The 22,184-nt window shown below is 40.9% G+C and overlaps 1 non-coding gene across 1 annotated transcript; it reads right to left on the bottom strand.

The window, feature by feature from the left end:
* Positions 1-15,498: 15,498 nt before the first annotated feature.
* Trnas-cga lies at positions 15,499-15,573 on the bottom strand. Its single transcript has one exon. It is a non-coding gene; the product is annotated as a tRNA-Ser (tRNA).
* Positions 15,574-22,184: the final 6,611 nt, after the last annotated feature.

Genomic DNA, 22,184 nt, shown 5'->3' with positions numbered 1-22,184 from the left:
ACAGCCTCGCCTGTTGTTAGGCTCCCCACCTCATCGCATACGTCAACATGGGGTCCTCCCCACGGCGGGCGGAAGCCTTATAACACGACCGTTCGCCGATTTGCGGGGGAGGAATGTGGTGTCACCGCCAGACACCACACTTGCTAGGTGGTAGCTTAAATCGGCCGCGGTCCATTTAGTACATGTCGGACCCGCGTGTCGCCACTGTGGATCGCAGACCGAGCGCCACCACAAGGCAGGTCTCGAGATACGGAATAGGACTCGCCCCAGTTGTACGACGACTTTGCTAGCGACTACACTGACGAAGCCTTTTTCCAATTTGCCGAGAGACAGTTAGAATAGCCTTCAGCTGAGTCAATGGCTACGACCTAGCAAGGCGCCATTAGCCTTACATAGTTTGATAGTTATCGTATGAAATGTCTCATCAAGAACGATGTATACAATAAGGATTAAAAGTTAAGTAATAGCAGCTACGTACTTTTCTTTATAACATTAATAAGTATCCAGTTTCAGACCTCTATCTAGCCTACTTGAGATTACGCGTGCCTCTCGGCTACTTCAGTGTGGCGTAGCTGTCTTGTTACGCCACAACACTCGTAATTACAAAATAAATTCATGAACGTCAGTAGAAGAAAGAGCCGTTTTGCCACTCTGCTACTGCTTGCCCACCTAAGACAAAGGGTGATGCTGAGATATTTAAGAACATTATGCATCCGCGATTGGTATATAGTCTATATTTAAAAGAGGTAACCATTGTTGGCATAAGAAAAAGAGGAATTTGATAAACAAATCCATTACTTGCATTTCATTCTGAAGACGAAACTCCTGATTTCTCTTTCATTTACCCTACATCCTTGTTACATTCGCGAAAGTGCGTGGAAAGAGTGGTTGTCAGTAAACCTCCGCATTAGCTCAAATTTCTCGAAGTTTCTCGTTCTAGTCATTTAGCGAGATGCATGAAATAAGAAGTGATAGTTCGCTGAACTCTTCCGGGAATGTACAGTCTCGGATTTCTTCTGTAAACCTCTGTGATGCACAGTGCCCCTCTTGTAGCGTCTACCACGTTTAGATTTCCGTAACGCTCTTTCGCCAACTAAACGCCTTCTTTCATGTCCCCTTACGTCGGATTTTGTCCACCTCTTCTATTAAAGTGAAGTAGTAAGAGCCCGAGAGTGATAAGCAATACTCAAACACTGGCTGAACAAGTATCTTGCAAACCACTTCTTTTGTGAATGAGTTACATTTCCGTAAGATTATTCTACTCGATCTGGGCCTGGCATCTGCTTTCCCTTAAATTTTGTTTTATGTGGTCATTCCACATTTGGTCACTCCAGATGCTTATTGCCATGTATTTTACGATAGTCAGTGTTTCTTGTGATGTATCGTCAATAGTGGAGTTGTACAGTATTCGATTTCTCGTCCTATTTATGTACACTACGTAACATTTTTGAGTACTACTTATCAATCTTGGACCCTTAGAGGTCATATTAATAGAAAAGACGGACAAGATCAAACTGAAAGCGGGATGTACACTGGCGTAGCGGCCGGAAGCACTGCGGAGGTTTGCACGGCCAGCATTTGTCCTCTTTGATAACTAGTAGCAGGCAGGACGCTGTGATTGCTTATAATGAAACTGTTGTAACTGTTCCATTTCTTCCTACTATACTAGGTGCTACAGAGAAACTGCATAAGAAAGCATCTGCGCGAATTACAAGTCTAGCTTGTTATTAAAGATCATAGTGTGCACCTCCATAGACAAACTCACGTTTTAGTATGAACCACAACAAACGTACAGCGTAACCTTTACGAAGAAAGATTTTACTTTGTTTAAAAAATGGATTTCAGCACCCCCACAGACAAACATTATCTAGAAAGAATGTTATTTGTTTAAAAAGATGGCTACACACTTACCTGTAACATGTGTGATGTGTTACAATGATACAAGTCATTCCAGAATGTTTTAAATAAATAAAATATGGAATACACAACTGGAAAACGATCTATTACACTTGGACATTTTTATTTTACATTTAGAACAGTGAAAGTGGTGTCTTGTACGAGCTGCAGTGCGGTTATTGAGGTAATTGAGCCATGCTGCGGCTCCCGTTGGTCCTGTTTGTAGTTTTCCGCCCTCTGTTGGAGGACAGACCGTATCCATTAGTTCCCATGGTTGCGGTTGTTTGTCTTCTTTTCATCTTGACTGGCGCCACTCATTTCGCGTTACCTGTGCGCTAGTGGCAGCCGCGGCTGTTATCTGTATGTAGCAACTGTGTAAGTAGGCTGTCTAGGTTTTTATATTGGTAACGCCACGTAGAACTCTGTATGAAAATCACTGGCTGTGCTGTTTGCAGTCTGTGGCTGGGTGGCATTGTTGTAATATTCGCTATTGTAGTGTTGGGCTGTTGGCTGTTAACAGCGCGTAGCGTTGCGCAGTTGGAGGTGAGCCGCCAGCAGTGGTGGATGTGGGGAGTGAGATGGCGGAGTTTTGGACAGAGACAGTAAATTTGTAAGACTGGATGCCATGAACTGATATATATATATATATATATATATATATATATATATATATATATATATGATTTTTGAACGCTATTGAGGTAAATACATTGTTTGTCCTCCATCAAAATCTTTCATTTGCTAACTACGCCTATCAGTAGTTAGTGCCTTCAGTAGTTTGAATCATTTATTTAGCTGGCAGTAGTGGCACTCGCTGTATTGCAGTAGTTCGAGTAACGAAGATTTTTGTAAGGTAAGTGATTTGTGAAAGGTATAGGTTAATGTTAGTCAGGGCCATTCTTTAGTAGGGATTTTTGAAAGTCAGATTGCGTTGCGCTAAAAATATTGTGTGTCAGTTTAAGCACAGTCTTGTATAATTTTTGTAAGGGGACGTTTCATATGTCGACCACTAGCCGATGATACCTCACTGGAATCTTCTGATTTTTTCTTGTAGTTTGTGTAATTAGTGTAGCTTTTGTTTATTGCTAGCGCGTAATTGTAGAGAGAATCTCCTTTGTAGTTGCAGTCTTTCATTGTTGTACAGTAAAACAGTTGTGGCATGCATGTAGATTTGCACCAAGTATTTCGCAGCTGCGCTTGCAATTAACTAGATATTATTTTCAGTGCTACGTTAACGTGTCCTCTTATTTTTGCTCTTCAAATTGTGCTTTTCTGTGTTATCGTGTGAAATATTGTGACAATAATGGCGTGTGAGAAACGTAACACTAGGCTCCAAAGTAAACTGAGAAATTATAGTGACGAGCGTAGCTTATCAGCACCACTGTGTAATGAATTAACAGACATTCGAAGTAGTAATTTGGTAATTGTGCATAGGGAAATGGAGAGGGGGGCAAATAATGGTGTAGACAGTGAAACAAATAGTGAACAGGGAAGCATTATCGATCGATCGGTCGGCAACAGCTCGCCTCAGGAATCCGAAATCAGGTTTTGGGTCCTTACCGTTTTCTCAAATGAGTCAAGACACATTTTCTGCTTGTCAAAATGTGAATGTTGCCGGTGAAAATGCACTGCCAAAAAGCATAGAGAAACAGATTCCCGACACTAATACATTATTATTGCAATTAATGGAACAAATGGAACAAAACCAGAGACAAACAGAGCAAAAGCTTCAAAAGTTAGACACAATGGAACAAAATCTTCAAAAGTTAGACACAATGGAACAAAATCTTCAGAAGTTAGACACAATGGAACAAAATCTTCGCACCACACTTGAACAAACACGTGAAGATTGAACTACTGAGTTACATAAAATCGAATCGAAATATCAAAAAGTCTGTAATGACGTAAAAACACAAATTTGTGAGCATTTCCAACCTATTTTTTCGCGTCATGAAAATGCATTACTGAATCACGAAGCAGCCATAAACGAACTGCAAACTAAAGTTCATTAAAATCACGACACCTTGCAAGCTAAAATTGACTCAGTTGCATCTGTCGATTCAGTTACGCAACTTGCAAAAACTCAGGAAAACTTAAAGGACACAGTCGCTACACCGAAAATTGGTTCCGAAAGACATATGAAGGAAATTAGTTCATTATCAGAGAAAGTAGTTGAACTTTCGGATCAGCTAAATAATTTATCTTCGAAGGTAGATGATAATCTGAATGACACAAAACCGGTAGTCTTTACTGACACAGAAGAGTGCGAACAAATTAGGAAATTCAAACAAAATCAGAATCAAATTAATACGTAACACCAAAGAGAAATCTGGGAAGTACAAGATCAGTTGACACAGGCAATACAGGAATTACATATTTTAGAGGACACTCGCGCTCCAATACGGGAAGAGAGACATAGAAATACAGAACAGCCACTAAATAATAACACAGGGCACTTCGGAACTTATGAAATAAATTGGCAAGGTACTCCGAATTTTGAGATGGAACCGCCGAAACGACGCAACAATGACCGATATGCGACTCGCTGACATAATGATTTTGGCTATAAGCTGTTTATTACTACACGTAAATTCAAAACATTTAATAATTCCGCCAACAACATTCATCCACAAGCGTGGCTTCATCAATTCTCTCATTGTTTTCCTCCCAACTGGTCATTAGAGCTCAGATTAGAATTTATGTGTGGCTATTTAGAGAATGAACCAGCTGTAAGAATGCGATCGGTCATTCACGATTGCCACAGTGAAGGAGAATTTTATCATGCCTTCCTCTCAGCATATTGGTCTCAAGCTACACAAGACCGAGTAAAACATAGCATCATAATGATGAAACATTTCGAACAATCTGAATTTTCCAGTCTTGTGAAATATTTTGAAGACATGTTGCACAAGAATCAGTACCTGTCAAACCCATACAGCCCCTCAGAACTCATCCGCATTTGCTTAATCAAATTACATGAACATTTACGACATATTATTTTGGCAGGACCTTGCGAAGACGACATTGAAGCTTTTCAGGGACTGTTACAAGAATTAGAAATTGACAGTGACAATCGCAGAACGCGAAAATAGGAACACAACAATTACAGGTCACATCCGTCGCAATTCCGCAATGAAAGAAATAATAACTGGACACGACAAGACTATTCTTACAATGTAAATCGTAACCAAAACAGACACCACCCATATGACAACCGCTGGAAGAATAATAGTTACAGAGAAAGATCGCATTTCCGTAGTAATGAATATGACAGAGACAATCATAGAAACAGACAATATGGCAACCAGAACTATTATTATCATGGGAGACACAATAACTTCAGACGCAACGGTCCACCGTGCAGTGATAATTCAGGGAGAAATTCTCCACCATTTAACCGACAAGAAAGAAACTACAGGAACTACCGACATGACGACAGACGATATAATCATAACGACAGACCTGAATTTCATCAGAACTGGCGGGATTCTAACAGGGCTGGGCCCTCTCGGCAAGGCGAATTTGTAGAAGTTAGGTCTCCTAATCCCAGTAACGATGCGCGCCAACAAACTTAACAGACAATGACTCGCACTGCAGGCAGCCACGTGCACCATCTGGCTCAGAGATAAATAACATAAGCTAACCTTGAGAAAAATTCCAGTATTCTTTACCGACATATACAACATGATAATTGCTTTGAAGCTGAAACTCTGTGCACTGGAAAGGGTAAAAGACTGCACCACATTTCACATGTTAAACCGTCTATTGAGAGATAATCTGGTTTTTAACTTAGTCTTCTCCATAAAACTTTTCACTTCATGTTACTAGTTCGCTTTGTCAGACTTAGAAACTGTTAACATGCAACAATGTTTTAAGTTAAATATCCAGTCTAGAACCTAGGGAACATATTTAGATAGTAATTACGAATACATTGTCATAGTGAACAGATGACACAGTGTTATTGTGTGTGTACATTCTTGCTTGTTAATTGCACGATTACGTAACGACTATAAGGCTTACATACTTAGAACATATACTGGCACTGCTAATGAGATTTTTGGTTTACTTGAAAAGACATTCTTTATTTGAAGTACTTTCTGTGGGATTAAAGATGGCTTAGCATTTGGTTTCTTTGATAGCTACACGATTATATCACGACACTACTAATGTGTGCTACAATTTACATTGTTGCTGTTGTGCTGTATCTGCTTTATATCTGCACAGTTTTTCTGAATTCTTCTGGAAAGTAAAACATGTTTTAGTACTAACTTTTGTGGTATAGCTACAATGAGACAGCCTTTTCCGTAGCACAACCGTAAGTTACAGTATAGTACTTTCGTGATCACAGTACTGTACGTAATAACTACGATATCTATATGCATAGCATTTCACTTTTGTCTATTACAAGGTAAGTACATTGACTTCTACAGAACTTTGCTTATGGACGACGATAATTACTACACTTAGCACATTTTTACCGTTAAGTAGTGACAGAGATTATCTTACAACAAGATGCAGAGTTCAGCGCTATAGTACACGTATTTGAGTGATTAATTTTTTACTTAAACCATTTATTTTTCAAGATTTTTGAATTACAAACAAAGTTTTCCGTGATACATTTCATTCCATTGCTGTAATCTGTAACACCTGAGGGTATAATTACATTAATCCTCAGGGGGGTACACGCTTACTTTGTGTACCATGTGTTTGGCAAGCACAAGGGACCCTAGCTAATATGGTATCTGCTTATACAACTTTACACATCGGTACCATATTTCTCTAACACATAAATTACACAGCTATCTGATCATTTAACTGAGATAGACAAACATTTATTTTACTACATCAGTGACAGATATTTACGTAATTGCACCGTTGGATAACTTCACACTTACGAAATTGTATTTTGTCTGTACTTTGTGAACTGTTCATATATTTTTTCGGAGCCATTATGATACTATGAGAGCTTTGAATGATATATTTGGTATGGGATCGCGATTTTTAAAGTACGATTGAGGTAGATGACACTATTGAAATGAGCAGAGAATTTTTTTTAGGTTTTGAAATTATTGCAGAAAGCTACGACGTTTTTGAGATTTGGCTGAGTTTTTATGATGTTATTAATACGATGACAATGTGTTTTATGCTGTTGAGGTATGTTTATGATCAATAAGCTGATGCTATGTGAGGAATTTGATTGTGCTACGTATTTATTATGGTGAAATATTGAAGAAGTGTCGACGAATATTTATATGTGTAACAAGGTAAGGAATAATGAATAGTGGTTAGGGACTCTGACTTGTGAGAAAGGATGTTGGAAACCAAGAATCGTACTTTAAGAGTTATGAAATGTGTGTAAATGATTGAATGTACCACAATGCCAACGAAAATTTTTTGGACGCTGTTATATCTACAGGATTTTGTTTCTATAGATTTGCAACGCAAATTCTCGACCTGTGAAATTTTTATATGAGACTGTCACTGTAGCGAAAACTGATGTCGTAAATATTTCGGTAAGGAAGGTAGTCACCTTGACGTAATGCGTTTAGGGTGCCCAGCTGTGAGATAGTCGTCTGACAAAAGGAAGCCATTTGGTGGAAAAAAAAAAGTGGCCGTTATCCTCGCTATTGACATTTCTTTGTAGAACGCATCGCAAATAACACACGCTCAAACTTGATAACATATGATTACACTGTGGAGCTCGTAATTTACGATATTAACTAAAATGCCTAATGAAATGATGTGAAACATTTTACATCTATTGTGTTTCTAGTTGAGAGATTGCTCATTTTGTTTATTATCTAGTTTCTAGCTGCACTGCAGCATTGGTTAAAATAAAATTTAATAGATGTACTAATATCACTACTTTCTGTCTACAGACCCAGTAAAGAATAATTTTGTGATGTACTTTCCTAGAAAAGAAGGCACAAATAGACTTTTCCCTTCACAGGAATTGCATACCTGATTTTTTCAACGATTTGCTAACTTTTCTTCAGAGTAAGTTTTTGTGATGCATCACTCTAGTGTTAAGATGTGACATAGGTATTAAACATGGCCATTTTTACTGTAATATTTTTTATGCTTGAGCTTTGTCATGTTTAGATATAAGTTATTGCATTTGCTGCTGGTGTTTGCCAGGCATAGTGCTACTAAATTTCACTTTGTATTACTCTGTTAAGCCAGTTTTACTACTGATTTATTTTTCTTGTTGCTGCACATTGGCTCATATTAGTTGTAATGTTGCATTTGCTTGGTAATTTAGATTTACTGTAGCTTGCTTTGCTAGTTTGCATTTTTTTCATTGCTGTTTGTATTAATTGTGTTGTGCTGCTGCGTTGCCTCATCCCTTAGTTTAGCATCTGAGCTCAGTTGATTTAAGTTAGTTTAAGAGGGGGTAGACTATATAAGAGAATGAGTTGCGATGCATTGGAAGAAATATGCTGAGAAGTTATACGAAAAAAGTACAGAAAGCAGGTGTAGGTAGGATTTTCTTGGAAATAAATGATGAGGTTAGATAATGGAAAATAAATAATGAGGTAAGAAATATGTGAACATATAAATACAGAAAGCATGCTCGGGTAGGATTTTTTTGGTGGAAACAAATGTTGAAATAAGACGAAAGATCTATGGAATGAAGTTTTGGGTTGGACTGCAGTACCAAATGTTACACTGAAAACAAACCCTGTCCTTTTCTCCTGTGTTATTCTGCTATGTGTTTATGTACCCTTGTGTATTTGTCTTTTTCCTGTCTTTATGTGTTTAGCTAATAAGATTTATGTTGTAGAATTTTTCAAATACTATGTTATTTTCTTCGTAAAGATGTTTAGACATTATTTATTCTGTTTTGTTTTAATGCTCATGTGTGAAATTAATGTTTCGAAAACTATTCTCATTATTTTATATATTCAGTTATGTCATAATTCCTGTAACACTGATGTATCTGTTTAGATCTATTCTTTTGTAAAGCCTGTATTGCTACAAATGTTATCTGTATTGTTATGTTCTTTAATGATGTATTTTGTACGTATGTTATTGTATTCTCATGTTATAAAATTGTAATTGACACCAGTTCATCAAATTAAGTAACTTGTAAGCATTCATTTCACTGCACATATTTCTGTTGGTCATAGTATATGCACAATATGCGAAAAAAAAGAGGACTGTTAGTGTTTGGACGTGTGTTAATAATTCAGCAAGGGACTGGTTAACAGCATTGCTGGTTCTAAGGACAATTCCAAAAACTTTGTGAGTGCACAAGTGGTGGTTTATGGACTTGCTATATTCTCCGCAAGACTCTTCGATGGTGATTGTGCACCTGCACAGTCGCAACGGATGGCTGCTAGCCATCTCTACAAGGACTATAGTGGGTCTACACCTTTGATGACTCACCAATACCATTATTTCTACAAGGACTGCAGTGGGTCTGCATCTCTGGTGGCCCACCAATACCATAATCTCTATCAGGACTACAGTGGGTCTGCTCTGTGATGACCTACCTACCAATATTCTTCAAAACTTCGATTGACTCTGCTGTGGGTTTGCTCTGTTGTGGACCATTACCTGTCTGCATGTCAAGAGTCAGCACTGTCTTTCTGTTGGAAGGACAACACTACTTCTTCAAGACTGCATGGAAATCCACTACTTCCGTGTGCATATTCTTTTACTGCTCAGACTTTGAGAAAAACACTGAAATTTTACTATGATGGATGATCAGGACTGTCTTTATGGACTGTGAGCTTTTGACCAACAGTGTATCAATAAGTGTGTGCATTTGATATCTTTGTTATTGTAATTATGAAAAATTTCTTCGAATCTGTATTGACCACTGCCCAAACCAATTTGTAAAATTTTTTGTGGGGAGCATGGGGGCTATGTAAGTAGGCTGTCTAGGTTTTTATATTGGTAACGCCACGTAGCTCTCTGTATGAAAATCACTGGCTGTGCTGTGTGCAGTCTGTGGCTGGGTGGCATTGTTGTAATATTCGCTATTGTAGTATTGGGCTGTTGGCTGTTAACACCGCGTAGCATTGCGCAGTTGGAGGTGAGCCGCCAGCAGTGGTGGATGTGGGGAACACGCTGAGACCACTGGCGGCGCGCATGAACTGCCAGATGGAAGGGCTGTGGTCATGAGGGTGCCCGACCTCGTCGTAAATTGGATACAGCAAGCTTTAAGATGAGTGCATGTCAATCCAAGTAGAGCAGAGTCAGTCACTCGTGTGGGCCCCGTAGTACATATGTGATATGACAAAAAAAAATGTTTCAAATGGCTCTGAGCACTATGGGACTTAACATCTGAGGTCATCAGTCCCCTAGAACTTAGAACTACTTAAACCTAACTAACCTAAGGACATCACACACATCCATGCCCGAGGCAGGATTTGAACCTGCGACCGTAGCAGTCCTGCAGTTCCAGACTGAAACGCCTAGAACCGCTCGGCCACACCAGCCGGCTGTGATGTGACAGATTATCATCACGCCGTCATGTGCAGTTTGGTGGATCAGCATACCGCTTAGTATTTGAAGACCCTACTGTGTGGAAAGCACTTGGCTCAGTGATTAGGCGGTGAGGTTACTCAACTGTGAATTAATAAAGCAGTGAAAGGATTTGTTTCATTCTGCCAACCGTCGTTAGACATGTCACAGTGAGTTCAGTGGGCGTTTGTGTGCCTAATGAATTTGATATCACTCAATTGATACTTGGTTTTGGCTCGCTTTGCGATTGTTTCCTCAATGACATGTGGTTGCTGACTCCGGTTGGCTACATTTTGCTTTTAGATCGCACGCAAAACAAGTGGAGTTTTAGTTACTGTTATTTTGTCTGTACTGTGACTTGTTTTATCAGATTTTCGGGTTTGTGGAATCCGACGGAAATTTGGTAGTGGTGCCTTTCTCGTTCCAGGCGCTCTAAACACAGTATTCTGGGGACATAGTGTAGACCGCAGGTTCCGCCTTTGGCGTATTGTTCCATCATTGCATTTGGTTTATCGGACGTGAGGTAGCTTCAGAAAGATTATCATTAGTCATTCATTAGACTGCCACTAGTCTGAGCTACCATCTTGTGAAGCGACTGCTTCTATTGGCTGCCAATCTCATCGCTCGAGAAAGTGTTTCTTGCCGCACCTTCTCAGAAGTCGATTCCTGGAGCACTTTCTGGATCAGTTGCTTGTTTTTTAATGAACTTTTGCTATTGTGTTTGCTGTTTTACAGCAGGTTTCAAATGTTGTCATATTATTGCCGTTCCTGGCGTGTAAGGCCTTCAGCCGTAATTGTGGTCATTTGCTTTAATATCCTATTTGGTATTTGTACGTGAGCAGTAAGCCTTAAAACCTAATTTACTGCCATTCCTGGTGTCTGACGCCCTCTGCGGTGTTTGTGGCAACTTGCCTTTAATATTTCAATACCTGTAATTTGTAAGTTGCAGCGAGTTTTAAACAATTCTTAATTAATTGCCATTCCTGGCATGTAAGGCCTTCTGCCCAGATCACAGTGGCTTGCTTTTAAAACATTATCTGCTGTATCTGCGTTTAATGATGATTTGCTGAATTTTAACTCACTGAAACCACTATTATTTACACTTATTTGTTACTTCGTTAATAATGTGTGGTATGTTTTAAATTTATAGCTGAGTCTGGAATTATAGATTTAAAATGAATTGTGTGTAATTGTAAAAGGCAACCAATAGTAACTGATTACAGCCCTGTTCACAATCGTAACCGAATCCAGCCTTCCCTTGACCACCAGGTCTCAGTAATACTGGTGCATTCATGTTTGAGGGACACAAAACGTTCCCAAATAAATAGACTATGGAATATTCAGCTGTTTAAAACTAGTCACATGAGATATATTATTAGGACTTCCTTAATTTCCCGCCAATTTACATTTTCTTCGTCCACAGTGATGTCATAATGGCGAACTTATCTCGACTAGCCACCTTTGATTGTGGCAGCTAAATTAGGTCACAAATTATACCAGTTAAGCTATGGCTGTCTTAGAAAAGTGTTTAGCCTCCGTATTGGTTCATAAATTATGAAAAGTCAAGGGTGACATAAACATAGAGGCAGCCGTCTGGGATCTTAAATAATAGCGATGAAGATCCTAAATAAACACCTACAGCCTGTCTTAATTCAGTTATAAATTTCAGTGACAAGGATAAAAATAGGATAATAAGTCAGATACTAAATAAACACACAAATCTGCCTGCCACCCAATGGATAACAACGTAGAGTAATAAATAACTGTTGTAAGAAAAAGGGTAGTCCTAATTGGAAAGTAAATTTGATCCTAAATGTACACTGAACAACAACTGAAGTGGTCTAGATGTTCAAGGTAAGTAGCCCGATCAATAGCTTAACAGCCTGTCGTGTACACGCTGTTTAATTAGCTGACAAAACGAGGTAGTTGTGGGAGGGAAGAGTGTGAGGGTCATAAACTACTGATAAGGAAGGTCATAAACCTTTGTCCACGGACTCAGTCAACCACCACACACCACACTTCCTTCAACAGTTCATTCTTTTGATATCTTCCTTCTGGATATTTTTGTACTCTAAAAACAAAACTATATTATCTGATTCTTTTTGTTCTGTTTGTTTGCGATGCGGATACATTTCAACAACAAGTGAAATAATGTAGTAGAGCATGTTTGAAAGAAGACCTGAATAGCAATTAGCAATTACAATAAGTACTAAAGTATTATACTATGAACACATCGAAATATAAGTTGCACAAATTAATGATTAAATCATAGCACTAGTTGATAGATATTCGTGTATTGAACGCAACAGAAGAGTCAATATGGCGTCAGTTGCAGCTGATAAACTAAACAACGTATTCACTACTAAGTTTACAACGAGTCTGCAACGTTAACTTAGTATAAAATCAGAGCGTATTGACAGCTTTCACTTATGCCGTTGAGTTGTACCTTTCAACAACTCAAAAATCGTGGGTGGAATGGTATATTAGATATTATGAGAAGAGACGGAAAATATAGAAATGGATCAGGAAAGAAGTATAGTAGATGATATAGCAGTGACTGTAATGAAAATTAAAATGGGCGGAACATGCAACCGCGAGAACGGATGGCAAGTGGTCCAGGGAAGGAAAAAATGTTCAAATGAGTGTGAATTCCTAAGGGACCAAACTTCTGAGGTCATCGGTCCCTAGAGTTACACACTACTTAAACTAACTTATGCTAAGAACAACACACACACACACACCCATGCCCGAGGGAGGACTCGAGCATCCGTCGGAAGGGGCCGCGCAATCCGTGAAATGGCACCTCAAACCACGCGGCCACTCCGAGGGCAGCCAGGGAAGAAGTAGCATCGACGACGTATTGGTGACTGTAATGGCGGTACACGTATCTATAAGAATGGATGACTGATGGACTAAGGCAATTTTTTAGGTGGATTCCAGAAGATCAAAGACAACAGTAACAATGATCAAACCGTAAATAAGCAAAAATTCCACAGATTACTATTCCAGCAAGAATACCTCAGAATTGTCCGCAGCTCGTGGTCGTGCGGTAGCGATCTCGCTTCCCGCGTCCGGGTTCCCGGGTTCGATTCCCGGCGGGGTCAGGGATTTTCTCTGCCTCGTGATGACTGGGTGTTGTGTGATGTCCTTAGGTTAGTTAGGTTTAAGTAGTTCTAAGTTCTAGGGGACTGATGACCATAGATGTTAAGTCCCATAGTGCTCAGAGCCAATACCTCAGAATAAATACACATCACTAAAAGCAAACTCCTTTATTTAGTCTAAAGAGGCAGAAAAAGACTTATAAAAGAAGTCTGATGCAACAGTCAAGCTATAAATTTGGTGACAGTGCTCTGGATTAAGAAGTACTATCCACAAAATTGCAACACATCCAGCGTTAGTAGAAGAGTAATGGAAGGAAGGATGATTTAGAGTGTCGCATTGAGACGTGACAATGTCATGTTATTTCTCTGTAGTCACTCATTTCAAAACCTATTACCTAATCTCTTAAGCTGAGAAGAAGAATAACTTCTTGCAGAAAAGAACGTAAAATTTGCTGCTGGAATTTAAGAATTATTAGCTGGAATTCACATCCAAGTATTACGTCTAGTTCGAAAGTTATTGGATTTTTAAACAAATTAAGGCAGTTGACCAACAGCGATGTTTGACCAACGTCACACAAGGTGACGAAGCACTGTAGCGAGCGACAAGAGTCTGCTGGAGCGGGAAGAAGCTAAGTCCCAGAAAAGGCGTACGAGAGGCGTCTAGAATATTCTAGAAGTTCAAGGTACGAATACTTCGGTCGGAAGTAAAAAGGTAAGACGCTGGTTGAGGGCAGAGACACACTCTGGCATCAGCTACATGGTCTCCACCCTGACCCTGCAGAGTGAGAGAGGGAAAAATGCGTTTTGTATGAGACAGATCGCTCTTAAAATTATTACAAGAAGTGATCCGAGTAAGCAATATCGAGTTACGGCTGTGACAAAGATTGCTTACTTATGAATGTCAGGAAAAGTGTCTAATACCACAGCCTGAGCTAAAGTTAGAAATGGGGACAGTTCCCCTCGTTCTCAGCAGATTGCGATGAGTGTTGACTGAGGGCAGACCATGTACTGGCAGCAGCCCATCCTCAACGGTGCAATAAGCTTTTTTGTTAGTTCATCTGATGTTTTTGAAGTATAACCATGTACACCCAAGTAATAAGTACCTATGATTGGTGTTGCAAAGTTGTTTTTTTTTTAATTCTAACATTCCTACGGATTTAGAAGTGGCTGGACGAGATGAACTAAGATTTTGTCATGTTACTGCGTCATATCTCACTCCTACACAGGCAAGTATGGCTACGTATATTATCTTCATACGCCCGTGCTGTATCGTGACTGATAACACAAATGGCCTTGTCGTGCTGAGTGAGTGAGACTCACGTGGCAGCCCGTTTTGGTGACATCACACTGGGCTGACGAGTTTGTAAAAGTTACATGGGCGGGACGATTACTTAGCATTAGTGGCTGCCGTGGAGGCTCGTTGAATTCTTGTGTAGTGTGTATTTACCTTTCATTTTAAGTTCATATTCGTGTGCACGAACTTATTTGGAGGAAAGACGACCTCAACAAATATTCTGTTTCTAGCAGGTGCTTTAGGTACTTGTTTTCTGGTCAGTCTAACTCTTCCCAGGCCAGCATTTCATTCAAAGTTTGTGCATGTATCACTAGCAGGAGCTCAGCGTCCGAACTTCGCAGCTGAGGTATGACAGGTGTGTTCAAAGGCCGCGGCATCGCTGGTGTGGAGCGCGTGGGAGGAAGAAGCAGGAGGGTCTACTTTAGCGTTAAAACTTGTGTGCAGAGACTTAACGTTAGCGACAGCCCCGGACGGTGCACTAGTCCCGCCCAATCACCGCCCTCCACACCAATCCATATCGTAAGCTCCGCGCATGGTCTGCCGCATGTTCCAAAATCGAAGTTGCTCGTATCACAGATATGCCAGTCATAACAAGCGAGAAAATCAGTAGTTAGTACGAAATACAGTTTTTTCCGGTACCATTATGAAAAGAATTAGAAATATTTTCCAGAATGAGATTTTCACTCTGCAGCGGAGTGTGCGCTGATATGAAACTTCCTGGCAGATTAAAACTGTGTACCCGACCGAGACTCGAACTCGGGACCTTTGCCTTTCGCGGGCAAGTGCTCTACCAACTGAGCTATCGAAGTACGACTCACGGCCGGTACTCACAGCTTTACTTCTGCCAGTACCTCGTCTCCTACCTTCCAAACTTTACAGAAGCTCTCCTGCTTCGGTAGCTCAGTTGGTAGAGCACTTGCCCGCGAAAGGCAAAGGTCCCGAGTTCGAGTCTCGGTCGGGTACACAGTTTTAATCTGCCAGGAAGTTTCATATCAGCGCACACTCCGCTGCAGAGTGAAAATCTCATTCTGGAAACATCCCCCAGGCTGTGGCTAAGCCATGTCTCCGCAACACCCTTTCTATCAGGAGTGCTAGTTCTTCGAGGTTCGCAGGAGAGCTTCTGTAAAGTTTGGAAAGTAGGAGACCAGGTACTGACAGAAGTAAAGCTGTGAGGACTGCGCGTGAGTCGTGCTTCGGTAGCTCAGTTGGTAGAGCACTTGCCCGCGAAAGGCAAAAATCCCGAGTTCGAGTCTCGGTCAGGCACACAGTCTTAATGTGCCAGGAAGTTTTTTAGAAATATTTTCATTGAATATGCGAGTTGAAAAATCATCAGTAAGAAAGAAAAAGAAAAATGGTATCCACACTGTCTTTTTTATTTCATGAGCTATCATCTGCACTATATCAAAAATTCTGATATTTGTTAACTGCAGTGAGCGCAAATTTCCGTCACATCGCGTAGTGTAAGAAATTCTGTTGGGAAATATTAATTGGTAGTATCGCCAAGGATGCTGTCCATTATCTCGATTGTCTAAAGTCAATGTTGTGCATAAACAAGGCAAAGTCGATGTCTTGGTTTGTTTCTGATTACCTCATTAAGACAAAAGAATATAAGAGTGGGATAATGTAGAAATGCGTAATGCAAGCAGTCAGATATTTATACAGTGACATTCTTCATTAATATTTGCCTGTGTAATGGGTGAATTTTTACTTGTGAACTCTTATGACTGCTTGCTTATAGCAGACACGAGATTCGTTTGCGTTCTTCTTCAGTGTTTGGAGCTTTAGAGCTGTCTGTTGTTAAACATACGTACATAATTTCGTCAGTGTCATTCCAACACATCTTATCGTACTTTAATGTCTGTTAGGTATGAGTTTTGACAGCAGTTGGCCTTAACAGTCAAGATTAGGTACCTTGTGCATGATAACTTTATTGAGAGTGCGTATCTATGTTTCATTTTGACAGTATTACACAAACTGCTAAGAAGTACTAACAGGACAACACTGCTAGTATGAAAACCGCGGTAAAACAAAAAACGACGAACAAAAACACGACAGCAACGAGGAGTACCAAAGATCATATTGATGCGCTCTTGATTGGTGTGGCGGGGGGGTAGGTGTGGAGGGGGGTAAATGGGCGGGGCTTGTGCAAATGTCTGGGGCTGTCGCTAACGTTTCCTTGTATAGAGACGTTACATATTTTCTACTTTTTCACTCAGTTTGTAGAACTCGATGCATAAACATTAACTGACAGGTGAAAAAAAGTTAAAAAATTAGTTTCTCGATGGTTGGGCCGGCGATGAAATCTAGGTCTTGAAAGGACATTTTAAGTAAGGTTCCAGAATCACTGCTTAAAACATTTATAGATTATTAGGAAAGCTCTTTCGGAAGATTTCCATTTTCAAGCGCGTCCAGTTGCTCTGGCGTATATGTAACATCTGGTGTGTCTGTACCTGGCGACTGTTTTCGATGTATTTCACGTGAAATTCTAAAAGATCGTTTTCACGTCGATATTGTGCTGTTTTAGATAAAACGTATGTTGCGTGAACTGTCAAAAAATTACAGGAAGTATCTACAGTATTATATCAGAATATTACGCCACACTGTATAAAACAGCAGAAAATCGACGTGAAATCGATATTTTAGAACTGCACGTGAAACATAACGAGAAAAATGAAACAAAATGATGAAAAATTAAATGAGATGGCATTGTTGGCCGGGAGGTCCGACTCCGATTCGGTCGCCAAGTGGAAGTCTTATTTCAGTCGGTGCCACATTGGGCGACATGCGGCCGATGATGAGGATGAAATGATGATGAGGACAACACAACACCCAGTCCACGAGCGGAGAAAATCTGTAACCCGGCCGGGAATCGAACCTGGGCCAGCTGCATGGGAGGCTAGCAAGTTACTACCTTTCATCTTTTTTTAAAAAGAAAATCTCATTTTGTTCGTCGCGTTTGTCCCATGACACCCGTTCAAGTTCATAGTTGACCTGTTCACTCAAGGTTTGGTTACAGAGGGCAGCTAACCCTCTGACCGAACACGCTGAGCTACCGCGCCGGCACCGCCTGGCTAAGCAGGCGGACAAATGAAATGATCATCCGGGAAGTTCGGCCACCGAGTTGAGAGTGTTATTTAAGGTGACGCCATACTGGCCGACTTGCGTGTCGGTGAAGATGAACGATGATGAGGACAACACAACGCCCAGTCCGAGAGTGGCGAAAATCTCCAACCCGGCTGGAAATCGAACCCGGGCCTGCTGCACTGTAGGCAAACGCGTTAACCACTCAGCTAAGCAGGCGGACATATAACGAGAACGGTCGCCAGATATAGTCACACCAGATGTTATATATACATCAGGTCAACGTACACGTAGGTGAAAATACAAATCTTCCGAAATAGCTGTCGTAATAATCAATAAATGTTTTAAGCAGTGAATCTGGAATATTGAAAAGTTCCAAAATGTCACTTCGACCTATGACCATTACAGAATAATTACTAGTGTGACTGGCTGGCCGCGGTGGTCGTGCGGTTCTAGGCGCTCCAGTGCGGAGCCGCGCTGCTGCTACGGTCGCAGGTTCGAATCCTGCCTCGGGCATGGATGTGTGTGATGTCCTTAGGTTAGTTAGGTTTAAGTAGTTCTAAGTTCTGGGGGACTGATGACCTCAGATGTTAAGTCCCATGGTGCTCAGAGCCATTTTAACCATTTTTTTGTAATCTTCACTATACTGTGTCACGGCTTAACGCTAGTATTTAAAAAATAATAATTATTGATAACTTATGGAATCAGTATTACACTTTAATGAAATAGTGATAATAGTAATGGTTTTTTTAAATAATTTAGTTCTAGGTGCTCCAGTCCGGAGCCGCGCTGCTGCTACGGTCGCAGGTTCGAATCCTGCCTCGGGCATGGATGTGTGTGATGTCCTTAGGTTAGTTAGGTTTAAGTAGTTCTAAGTTCTGGGGGACTGATGACCTAAGATGTTAAGTCCCATGGTGCTCAGAGCCATTTTAACCATTTTTTTGTAATCTTCACTATACTGTGTCACAGCTTAACGCTAATATTTAAAAAATAATAATTGTTGATAACTTATGGAATCAGTATTACACTTTAATGAAATAGTGATAATAGTAATGGTTTTTTTAAATAATTTAGTTCTAGGTGCTCCAGTCCGGAGCCGCGCTGCTGCTACGGTCGCAGGTTCGAATCCTGCCTCGGGCATGCATCAGGTCAACGTACACGTAGGTGAAAATACAAATCTTCCGAAACAGCTGTCGTAATAATCAATAAATGTTTTAAGCAGTGAATCTGGAATATTGAAACGTTCCAAAATGTCACTTCGACCTATGACCATTAGAGAATAATTACTAGTGTGACTGGCCGGCCGCGGTGGTCGTGCGGTTCTAGGCGCTCCAGTCCGGAGCCGCGCTGCTGCTACGGTCGCAGGTTCGAATCCTGCCTCGGGCATGGATGTGTGTGATGTCCTTAGGTTAGTTAGGTTTAAGTAGTTCTAAGTTCTGGGGGACTGATGACCTCAGATGTTAAGTCCCATGGTGCTCAGAGCCATTTTAACCATTTTTTTGTAATCTTCACTATACTGTGTCACGGCTTAACGCTAGTATTTAAAAAATAATAATTATTGATAACTTATGGAATCAGTATTACACTTTAATGAAATAGTGATAATAGTAATGGTTTTTTTAAATAATTTAGTTCTAGGTGCTCCAGTCCGGAGCCGCGCTGCTGCTACGGTCGCAGGTTCGAATCCTGCCTCGGGCATGGATGTGTGTGATGTCCTTAGGTTAGTTAGGTTTAAGTAGTTCTAAGTTCTGGGGGACTGATGACCTAAGATGTTAAGTCCCATGGTGCTCAGAGCCATTTTAACCATTTTTTTGTAATCTTCACTATACTGTGTCACAGCTTAACGCTAATATTTAAAAAATAATAATTGTTGATAACTTATGGAATCAGTATTACACTTTAATGAAATAGTGATAATAGTAATGGTTTTTTTAAATAATTTAGTTCTAGGTGCTCCAGTCCGGAGCCGCGCTGCTGCTACGGTCGCAGGTTCGAATCCTGCCTCGGGCATGCATCAGGTCAACGTACACGTAGGTGAAAATACAAATCTTCCGAAACAGCTGTCGTAATAATCAATAAATGTTTTAAGCAGTGAATCTGGAATATTGAAACGTTCCAAAATGTCACTTCGACCTATGACCATTAGAGAATAATTACTAGTGTGACTGGCCGGCCGCGGTGGTCGTGCGGTTCTAGGCGCTCCAGTCCGGAGCCACGCTGCTGCTACGGTCGCAGGTTCGAATCCTGCCTCGGGCATGGATGTGTGTGATGTCCTTAGGTTAGTTAGGTTTAAGTAGTTCTAAGTTCTGGGGGACTGATGACCTCAGATGTTAAGTCCCATGGTGCTCAGAGCCATTTTAACCATTTTTTTGTAATCTTCACTATACTGTGTCACGGCTTAACGCTAGTATTTAAAAAATAATAATTATTGATAACTTATGGAATCAGTATTACACTTTAATGAAATAGTGATAATAGTAATGGTCTTTTTAAATAATTTAGTTCTAGGTGCTCCAGTCCGGAGCCGCGCTGCTGCTACGGTCGCAGGTTCGAATCCTGCCTCGGGCATGCATCAGGTCAACGTACACGTAGGTGAAAATACAAATCTTCCGAAACAGCTGTCGTAATAATCAATAAATGTTTTAAGCAGTGAATCTGGAATATTGAAACGTTCCAAAATGTCACTTCGACCTATGACCATTAGAGAATAATTACTAGTGTGACTGGCCAGCCGCGGTGGTCGTGCGGTTCTAGGCGCTCCAGTCCGGAGCCGCGCTGCTGCTACGGTCGCAGGTTCGAATCCTGCCTCGGGCATGGATGTGTGTGATGTCCTTAGGTTAGTTAGGTTTAAGTAGTTCTAAGTTCTGGGGGACTGATGACCTCAGAAGTTAAGTCCCATGGTGCTCAGAGCCATTTTAACCATTTTTTTGTAATCTTCACTATACTGTGTCACAGCTTAACGCTAGTATTTAAAAAATAATAATTATTGATAACTTATGGAATCAGTATTACACTTTAATGAAATAGTGATAATAGTAATGGTTTTTTTAAATAATTTAGTTCTAGGTGCTCCAGTCCGGAGCCGCGCTGCTGCTACGGTCGCAGGTTCGAATCCTGCCTCGGGCATGCATCAGGTCAACGTACACGTAGGTGAAAATACAAATCTTCCGAAACAGCTGTCGTAATAATCAATAAATGTTTTAAGCAGTGAATCTGGAATATTGAAACGTTCCAAAATGTCACTTCGACCTATGACCATTAGAGAATAATTACTAGTGTGACTGGCCGGCCGCGGTGGTCGTGCGGTTCTAGGCGCTCCAGTCCGGAGCCGCGCTGCTGCTACGGTCGCAGGTTCGAATCCTGCCTCGGGCATGGATGTGTGTGATGTCCTTAGGTTAGTTAGGTTTAAGTAGTTCTAAGTTCTAGGGGACTGATGACCACAGCAGTTGAGTCCCATAGTGCTTAGAGCCATTTTACTAATGTGACTGGACGGTGCTAGGCGGAAGACACGTTCTGATAGCCATTGAAAAGTTAGCAGCACGCAGGCTACAGACCTATCACTGTTAGAGCTTGTTTCTTTTTGTATCGAATATAGTTGTATAATATTTCCTAGAAACAAGTTGCTAGGACTTCCGAAAGCAAGTTACACACATCGTCTCACGTTACGGCCATTGCGCAACAAGTGTGGTCAGATGGGAGAACATGTTCCAGGTTTCCTGCAGACACAGTTCTGTTTCGGAAGAGATGATAGGGTCATCACAGTGTGCAAGTGAATATGCGCGGCAACTGGAGACGTACTCCAAAGTCGAAGTACCCGGTACAGTACGTCTAAAACGCATACAGACTCACGGTGAGAATCTGGAAGTCTCTGGACCAAATTCAGTGTCACGTCGAGCCGTAGTTAAATTTTGCCAACAACTTGACATACGCCGGCCGTTGCGGCCGAGCGGTTCTAGGCTCTTCAGTCTGGAAACGCGCGACCACTACGATCGCAGGTTCGAATCCTGCCTCGGGCATGGATGTGTGTGATGTCCTTAGGTTAGTTAGGTTTAAGTAGTTCTAAGTTCTGGGGGACTGATGACCTCAGATGTTAAGTCCCATAGTACTCAGAGCCATTTGATTTGAAACTTGACAAAGGCCGAATAGACGTCGGCGACGCTGATCGGGAGGGAAGGCCATCGACATCGGCCACAGACGATAAAATGTAGGCAACCATTTCGAAATGTAGGCAACCATTTCGCAAGCTAAAAGACCATCAGCAGACAGATTTTCCAACGGTGAGGACGTCGATAGAATGACTTTCTAAAGGCTCCCTGACCAAGGAGTGGATTCCATTGTCG

The sequence above is a fragment of the Schistocerca piceifrons genome, chromosome 7 (assembly GCF_021461385.2).
Source record: "Schistocerca piceifrons isolate TAMUIC-IGC-003096 chromosome 7, iqSchPice1.1, whole genome shotgun sequence".
NCBI lineage: Eukaryota > Metazoa > Arthropoda > Insecta > Orthoptera > Acrididae > Schistocerca > Schistocerca piceifrons.
The sequence above is the reverse complement of the archived record's forward strand: the minus strand, read 5'-3'. Positions and strand labels throughout refer to the sequence as shown.